Below are 8,289 nucleotides of genomic sequence, written 5' to 3'. Positions count from 1 at the left end.
AATTTCAACTCATATTGGAACAATTGTTAAAAGAAAAGATATTTTCTGAACAGTAGTTAATGTGTAGTTTTCTTTTAAATTTTGAGCATAGTTTTGCGAGTTGTTTTATATGATTTTGGTTATTAGAAGTTTTTAATGCTGGAAAGAGTGCCTGAAATACATACATCATTACTATTTAGACAGATTTCCTGGCTTTAATATTACAATATCACAGACTATAAACTCATTATCATTAAGACAAATAAATTTTACGATTGTTGTAACCAACCCTGTATAATGTATACATTAAACATAAGTCTATTGTCTCTTCGTTGTATTTTCATTTCTATTAGTTATTATTTGATTCAGGATTTTTACATTCCACGCAAACATATAGTACTTTATTACATTTTATATACTTGTCCTAAACAAATCCAATAATATAATTCCTCATTTTTTAAAAAGAATGTTAGTTTTAAGAAGACATTACCCATCCAACTTTCAAACTGTACAGATGTAATAAATATCAATCTTTTTAAATTTATAAATAAACTAGTTGGCATGAGATGTTTTTTTCATTTATCGTTTATTTGAAAGCAAATGAAATTTAATAATAATTATAGATGAGTTTTTCATTTATTATCTATTATCGCTAGCGACCAATATTAATTGGTATTCAATTCCAAATTTTCAAAAAAGTGTCATCATAGTACATAGTTTAAAATTGTGGAGAGGAGGGAACGAGTGAGCCGTTAAGCACTAGGTCTCCAGATAGGTCGCGCCAAAAAAGTGTCATTTTAAATCAAATATTTGAACAGTTTTGCTGATAATCCTATTTATATTCTAAGGATTTACGTGGCTTTTGCCCTCTTTAGCTCTATCTCGAACCTCTCTTTCTAATGTTGGCATCTCGAAACTACGTATGAAATGATATAGTCGGGGAGCCGGTAACACTGAAAGTCCCGTCAAAGCGGAATCATAAAATTTTTATTTATTAAATAGAATATAGGTATAGGAATAAATTAAACTCGGTATACGTAGATTCCTATTGCTGAAACAATGTAAAAAAATTATTTAAAAAATTAAAAAATGTTTTACCGTCAAAGCGTATATTAATTTTTTTTTCTCCAACCATCAAAAAATGTTGACATTTTTGTACTATTTTCAGGTGCAAAAGCCATCAATCCCCTTACCGTACAAAAATTTGCTCGTTGCTTAGCAGCACTTTTAATCCTAGGATTAAAAACGCTACTTTTAATTCCAGGACTAAAAGTAATTGCATTTGAGCTCTATAATTGAAATTTAAAGAAAAAAACATTGTCTCTTACAAACTTAGTAAAACAAACTAACAAACTAATTGGGAAATTTTGCATTCGCTCGGTTGCGCTGCGCTGCTCGTAAAAAATATCCACTTTTAAACCTTATAATATAATATATTATTTAACGTATTCGACAGAAAATTTTATTGACTTGATATAGAAAAAAATCACGCAAACAACTTTTTTTGCCGGAAGAGTCTGGCATACCTATTTGAAGTATTGGATGAGGGCTAAATTTTCTCTATCATGCCGGAAACTTTTATTTCATTTATTTTTATGTAATTTTTAAAAAATCTTGGTATATGCGCTTAAAAACTGCCGGAAAAATACCGCATACCACCTTGAAGTGCATAAACTATATAATCATCTACTCCAAAATGTACGATGTTCAATACATTTATTTTGGAGTAAATCTATTACTCTTCTTGATTAATGTTTTTTTACATAAATAATATAGTTTGTACAGAGTACTGTGTTAGAGGTGAATCGCAAAAGCTGGAATAGTTGCAATAGTTTCTATCATGGAGAATAGACAATAAAGTTTCCATGGTTTCTATGTAAATATTTATTACTTTTCTCTAGTTCAGGTAATGTTGTCTTTGGGCATTTTAGAAGGTAGAAGCGATTCTATCACTTCAGTCTGCTTCACCTTCACCATATTTTTAAAAGTTGAAAACCAATGTTTCGTTTACACTAATATCAATGTCTCGCGGACATTGAACGAGGATTATACATATTATCACCAAGAGGCTGATATAAGAATTTTCTTTTACTTGAAAAAATGTTCATCTCACCAAAAATTATCATTAAATCTGTAGATACTGACGTGTTAATCATTTGTCTCGGAAATATTCACAAATTCGAAAACCAAAACATATGGATAACAAATAAATTAGGTAAAGAAATTAATTATATAAGTTGTACAGATCTTGGACGAGAATTGAGTCCATCACTTTGACGAGCTCTTTCGAGCTTCCATGCCTTCACAGGTTCTGATTATACAACAGCTTTTGCTAGCAAACGAAAAATCAAACCATTCAACATACGGATAATAATTAATACAGAATGAAGAATACCAAAATATGTTTGAACATTTGACGGATCCGGAAGACATCAATGACGAAAGAAAACACATCTTATGCAAAATGTACAATATATACAAAAATAATGTTGATAATTCAAGATTTGTTATTCTTGAGATTTTTTGCAAGCGCCAGTGACAAAGAAGAATTTTACAAAGATCTTACAAATTTCAATTCTAGCAATATTCCTCCAATCTGGAAAACTCTAACAAAAAATATTACACACCATATTTATAAATGCAACGTGGCAAAATGCCACTAAACCAATTTGTATTTTATTTGAACCAACTAAATGGGGATAGCAACTGAATCAAGAAAATAAGTTGGAACCATTTTGGTATAAAGGTCCAGCAGCTCCTTCAAAAGTTGGAGAAATATTAGTGGCCAATTAAATGAAGAAAAAAGTGAAAAATCAGAAAACGAAACCGTTGTGATATAGATGAAATTAATTTCGATGATTATCAATAAATACACTAAGTTTGAGAATAAACTCCTGTCAATTATTTCATTGTTTCAATTGTCTAAAATTAAAATTCTGCTATTATTCCTCGAATCATATTAATCCTCATCTTATTTTAAATCTAAGCAGAGAAAAAGACATCTTATTCGACAAAAAGCATTCACTCCAAAATAAATGTATTGATTATCGCACATTTTGGAGTAGATGCTAATATAGTTTATGCACTTTAAGGTTGGATTTTCCGGCAGTTTTTGAGCGCGCATACCAAAATTATTTTAAAATTACATAAAAATAAAAAGTTTACGGCTTGATGACGAAATTTTAGCCCTCTTCACTTTAAATAGGTGCCAGACCCTTCCGGCAAAAAAGTGGTTTGCGCGATTTTTTCTAAAAGCCAATAAAATTTACTGTCGAATACATTAAAAAATTTTTTGATTTCGCTATGACGGGACTTTTAGTGTTACCGACTCCTGGACTAATAGGTACGGCGAGTCCATAACGTTTATAGGTTCATGATAATTACCCGAGATTTCTATTATTGGAAAGGTTCATAACTTTTCAGTTCCTATTTCATATGAATCAAAATTGATATCTAAGACATTTTTAATTCCTTTATTTTTACTTGAATTCTTCGAGATTGTGATTTTTAGGAAAATTTCCAATTATTTTTACCTCCAAAAGAAATTCAACATAATATATCAAATTTGATTCCATAAATGTATGTTATAATTAAAAACATGCACCAAATTTCCCAATGGTACTATATGAATTAATGCTAAAGATTTGTTCTATTCTTCAAGTTTTTATATTTATTCATTTAAATTTATATAAATGAACTAAAGCTACTATTTAGAACTTCTGCATGTAATACAAACTTAAGTTGATACACCACTGTGCACAACTGAAATTTTAAAGGAAATATTATTAAAAACATTATAGTCTATAGAAAAGATCCTTCTAGGAAACTTGGAATTTTAGTTGAGCAGGTAAAAAAATATTGGCTTTTGACAAATAACTATTGTGTGTTCAAGCATGTTGCAGACACCATTTATTTTTGAAATTCACAAAACAGGTATTGTATTATATACCTGGGTAATAGAAAAATATCTAATATAAGGTACATACTATAAATAAAATTTTGGAATACAATGGTGTCAAAAAGTTAGCTCAATACCTTGGAAATATGAATATAAATAGATGTTTCTGTTGTAGATTGGCAAGCCATAAATTTGGCAAACATGAAATTCTACCTGTTCTAAACATTTTTATAAAGGTAAAAAACAAAATCTAATGGAACAAGTGAAATAAACAATATTGATGTTCATTTACATTGATTAATGGATAACTGTCCTTCAATGTACCAGCAATGTACAAAATTTTCTCACAGTATTCAAAGAAATACAGTTTTGAAATTACTATTGAGAAAAATCAACTGCTGAAATATTCAATTGGCCTAATAAATATCTCAGAACACACAGAATAGATACAATATTAGCACTAATTAACGATGGTTTGTTTTACCCTTAATTACCTTACTGGTACAGATATATAAATTGAGGAAAGTATATATAATCTGATGAAAGTATATAAAGACAATTTATTTAGAAACATTAAGGACATTCAGATTTTAAGAGATCTTTTAAATTTTTGACATGCCATAAGGAGAAAATTTATGTAGGAACTTCATTACAAATATATAGAAGCAATTTTTTTTCAAACTGAAATTTTTATAGAGGGTACAACATATTAAATACAATTCCACTGTTTTAAATGAGATACCCAGGTTTTTTTCAACGCTTTTTCTCCTGATGTCGAATATATGTGTCTCTTATTTTGAGTACCACAAAGTTTTAAAATAGAAATAAGATAAAATTGAAATATTCCAAGAATGTTTATATAAAGACATTCTTTAACAAACATCACTTAAACATAACCAATACAAAACTAATATAGATGGTTAAACTATTTTGAAGAGTATTATTATTGTTCTGATTCAGTTTGAAAGTGCTTCAACTTTGTTCATAAAAATCTCGACACTTCCAATAATATTGAAATAATTTTTCAATTTGGAATAGCCACAATGTGTCAAATCCAGAATAGTTAATCGCTATAAAATAGGCGCACAGTAAGTGATACAAAGATTAGTCTCTTAAATTTTCTTAAACTTTCAAATGTCTGTGTAGTGAAGCTCCATCCTATTTCCATATCATTTGCTCCATAAGTATGGAACCTCCGGTTTTCTATTTCCTAAATGTTTCTCGTGTTGATGTATAGTTGAAAAATATGAGCTCCACAATCAACTTCATCATCTTAGTTCAAGTTTACGCGATGCTGGCTTTAACCCATTTAGTATATTTTTCAAAAATTATCATCAATTTGTGTGGTTTTATTCAATTGAAAGAATACCAAACTCTTAGCATTTAATTTTAGTAAGATTGCATTCAGGAATTTTTTGGACTATTCAACCATTTGAACTAAGATTCAAATGGTGAATCACTAAAGAAATGAGTCTCAAAAACTTATAAAATTATCAGAGTCTATTTTATAAAATTTCTCAATAAAACAAGAAGAGCGTGTTTTATAAAAATTATACCAATGGTGTCATGTATGTTATACTATAAAAAAATTATATTTTAGACATTTGCACATTTCAATACCCATTCAATACAAGGCATTTGCTAAAACTAATTCCTACATTGTGTTATAACAATATGTATTTGTATTCTAGTAATAAAATCCAACAAATATTCCACTCATTTTCAATAAGAAACACTTTGTAGTAATACATTTATGGATCTTTTCTTCATAATTGATAAAATAATTCAAATACTTTAGTTCCTCAATTAAAAATTTTACTTTCTAAATGTCCACAAAAAACTTTGAAAATAATTTATGCATCAAAAGAATTAAAACAAAAAATTATGTTCTCAAGGCAAACATGGGGATTTATGATCAGATGAAGTATAAAGAACACATGTTAAATTAAATGTTATCACTATATATGGTATTTGTATATTGCAAAATGCAAAAAGATAATCATAACTATAAACTTATTCGACTTGTTCAAAATTTGATTAGTACTTAATTCAACACGAGATTCAATCCAAAACTTTTCCAGACATAAATTCTACCTATAGTATTTTATAAATAAACGTTTAATCATTTAAAACAAAAATCTCAATCTAAATTAGAATGAAATCAAAATATAAATTGTAACAGGAATATTTAAGTAGCATTATATTATATATTGTTTGTAATTGAGAGATTAATAGAGAAACAGTTGTCATTTTGGAAATTGAAACAGGTTGAAAAATTAAATATGTAATTGCTGAATCTAAAAATTAATATTTCAAAACAATAGGTATTTAAAAAATATCTAGAAATGTTTTTTGATTGGTCGTAAGAGTGAAATTATACATATTTATTTTCATTATACACATTTAAAGATATTTTTTCTTATTTCCATATAAGAAAAAACCAGTAGCTATTCATTTTAAGTACCCTTTTTTTAGGTTAGCAGAACTATAACAATTATTAACCTTGAATGAAATTTATCGAAACCATGAACTTGATAATAACCGAAAAATATAAGCAAGATAAATATAATTTGTACTGAAAGCGAGAATAAATGATGCTTAACTTACTCTGTCCCAGCGATGCCGCTATTTATCACAAGCGTTGTACCAGCATTGGGAACTGCTGCAACCTGTTGCTTTGCATCCCCACGTAAAATGGGGCGAATAAGCGACATCGAGGCAAAAAGCGAAGCGAAAACTCTCCCAACGAAGTACGTATGTCCGTTGAAGGCGAGTGTTCCATCTAGTCACAATCAAAAAAGCATGTAACGATAGACAGAACACAAGCCTTCACTAGGCAACACAAAAGCGAGGTTATGTGAAATTAATGCGATAACAATCTAAACGTGGCTAAATGTACATTAAAAAATGAGTAAATTATTTAATTTTTTATAGGAGACTTACCGTATGATCACTTGACCAAACTGTAAAACCGACGGAACCACAATGGCGAAACAAGCCTTCGAGAACAATGGCCATGATGGTCATCGTACCTTTGGCGGGAAGAAGTGGGAAGCGGAAGAGTCATGCGCCATAACGATGAAAAAAGTGCGGGAACTTTAAATTTATTTTGACTTACTAATTTTAGTTCAGAATTATAAAAATGTATAAATAGATATGATTCAAATAATTTTGATGCCGACATGTTGAATATTTGCTTAGAGTACAGACATCAAAACCTAGTGATTTATAACGAGAAATTATTAAATTAAGATTACTGTTGAAACTGAGTATAGGGAATACAATGTTATATAAGGGAAATAATTAAAAATACTTAAGCAAAATGTTTTTGGTACCAAAAAATAGAATGTTCATAAGATTATTTTGTAAAGATTATGTCTTTTCAAGGTTCAATAATTTATTATGCAAAATTTGAGGTCTTGATTCCGAGATGTATTCGTGCTGTGTATGAGACCACTACTTAGCTAAGGTTCCAAAAAGAACTAGTTCTATGGTCAAGTCAAGATCGTAATCTACGTGTGACTTGTCATCATGATGAAAATAAAAAAGAGTAATGTTATTTAAAAACAAATTATTATAGACACAATCGTCATATAATATGTTAATTTTATCAGTAAATTCTGTATTTAATGAAAGTTGAATGATAATAAAAATAACAAGAGATATCGTGAAAATAAAATTTTATGAATACAAGTAATTTTGCTATACCCTTCAGGAACTTCTAAACAAATAATTATTAGTGATTTAAATTTTATTACCTTATTAAATAACAATTTTCGATTAGTGTTATTTTAAAATGTAGTTAAGAAAATAGATGGTTCAATGTTAAATAGATTGTTATGATTATTGTATAAAAGTAGATCATGAATTAACTTATTTTAGATAGAATTCAATTGAAGTCTGGTGAGGTAGCTGATAATATTTTGAGTGTAATTGTTTTAGAAAGAAATGTTTCTCACACGTTTTGGGAAGTATTTCAAATTAATGTCTTCTTTCTAACTCAAAAGCATATCACACTTGGATGAAAACATTAGGTGTTCAAAATCTGAATTGATAAATTTTATTCAAATTCTACAATTCTGTAACAATAAAAAAGTAAACTTTTAAAGTTTATAAAATATTTCTTAGATTATATTTCTAGCAAATTCAGTTGAGATAGAAGAGTAAGATGTTAGTCTATTGTTTGTTCACATGTTTCGATTTCAGTATCCAATTTTAGAGACTATTTCCTTCGAAAAATTTAAGCCAACCAAAAAGCTGTAATATTTTATGTTTACCTAGCAACGATCAAATTTCAGCGATAATACTGCACTAGTGCAAATTATCGATAATTTGCACTAGTGCCAAATTTTCGTCTAGGATTAATAAACATCATTTGGTTTTAATTTTATATTTTAAGAAAAGGAACAATT

This window comes from Diorhabda sublineata, chromosome 5 (genome assembly GCF_026230105.1).
Source record: "Diorhabda sublineata isolate icDioSubl1.1 chromosome 5, icDioSubl1.1, whole genome shotgun sequence".
NCBI lineage: Eukaryota > Metazoa > Arthropoda > Insecta > Coleoptera > Chrysomelidae > Diorhabda > Diorhabda sublineata.
Note: the sequence above shows the minus strand (reverse complement) of the source record.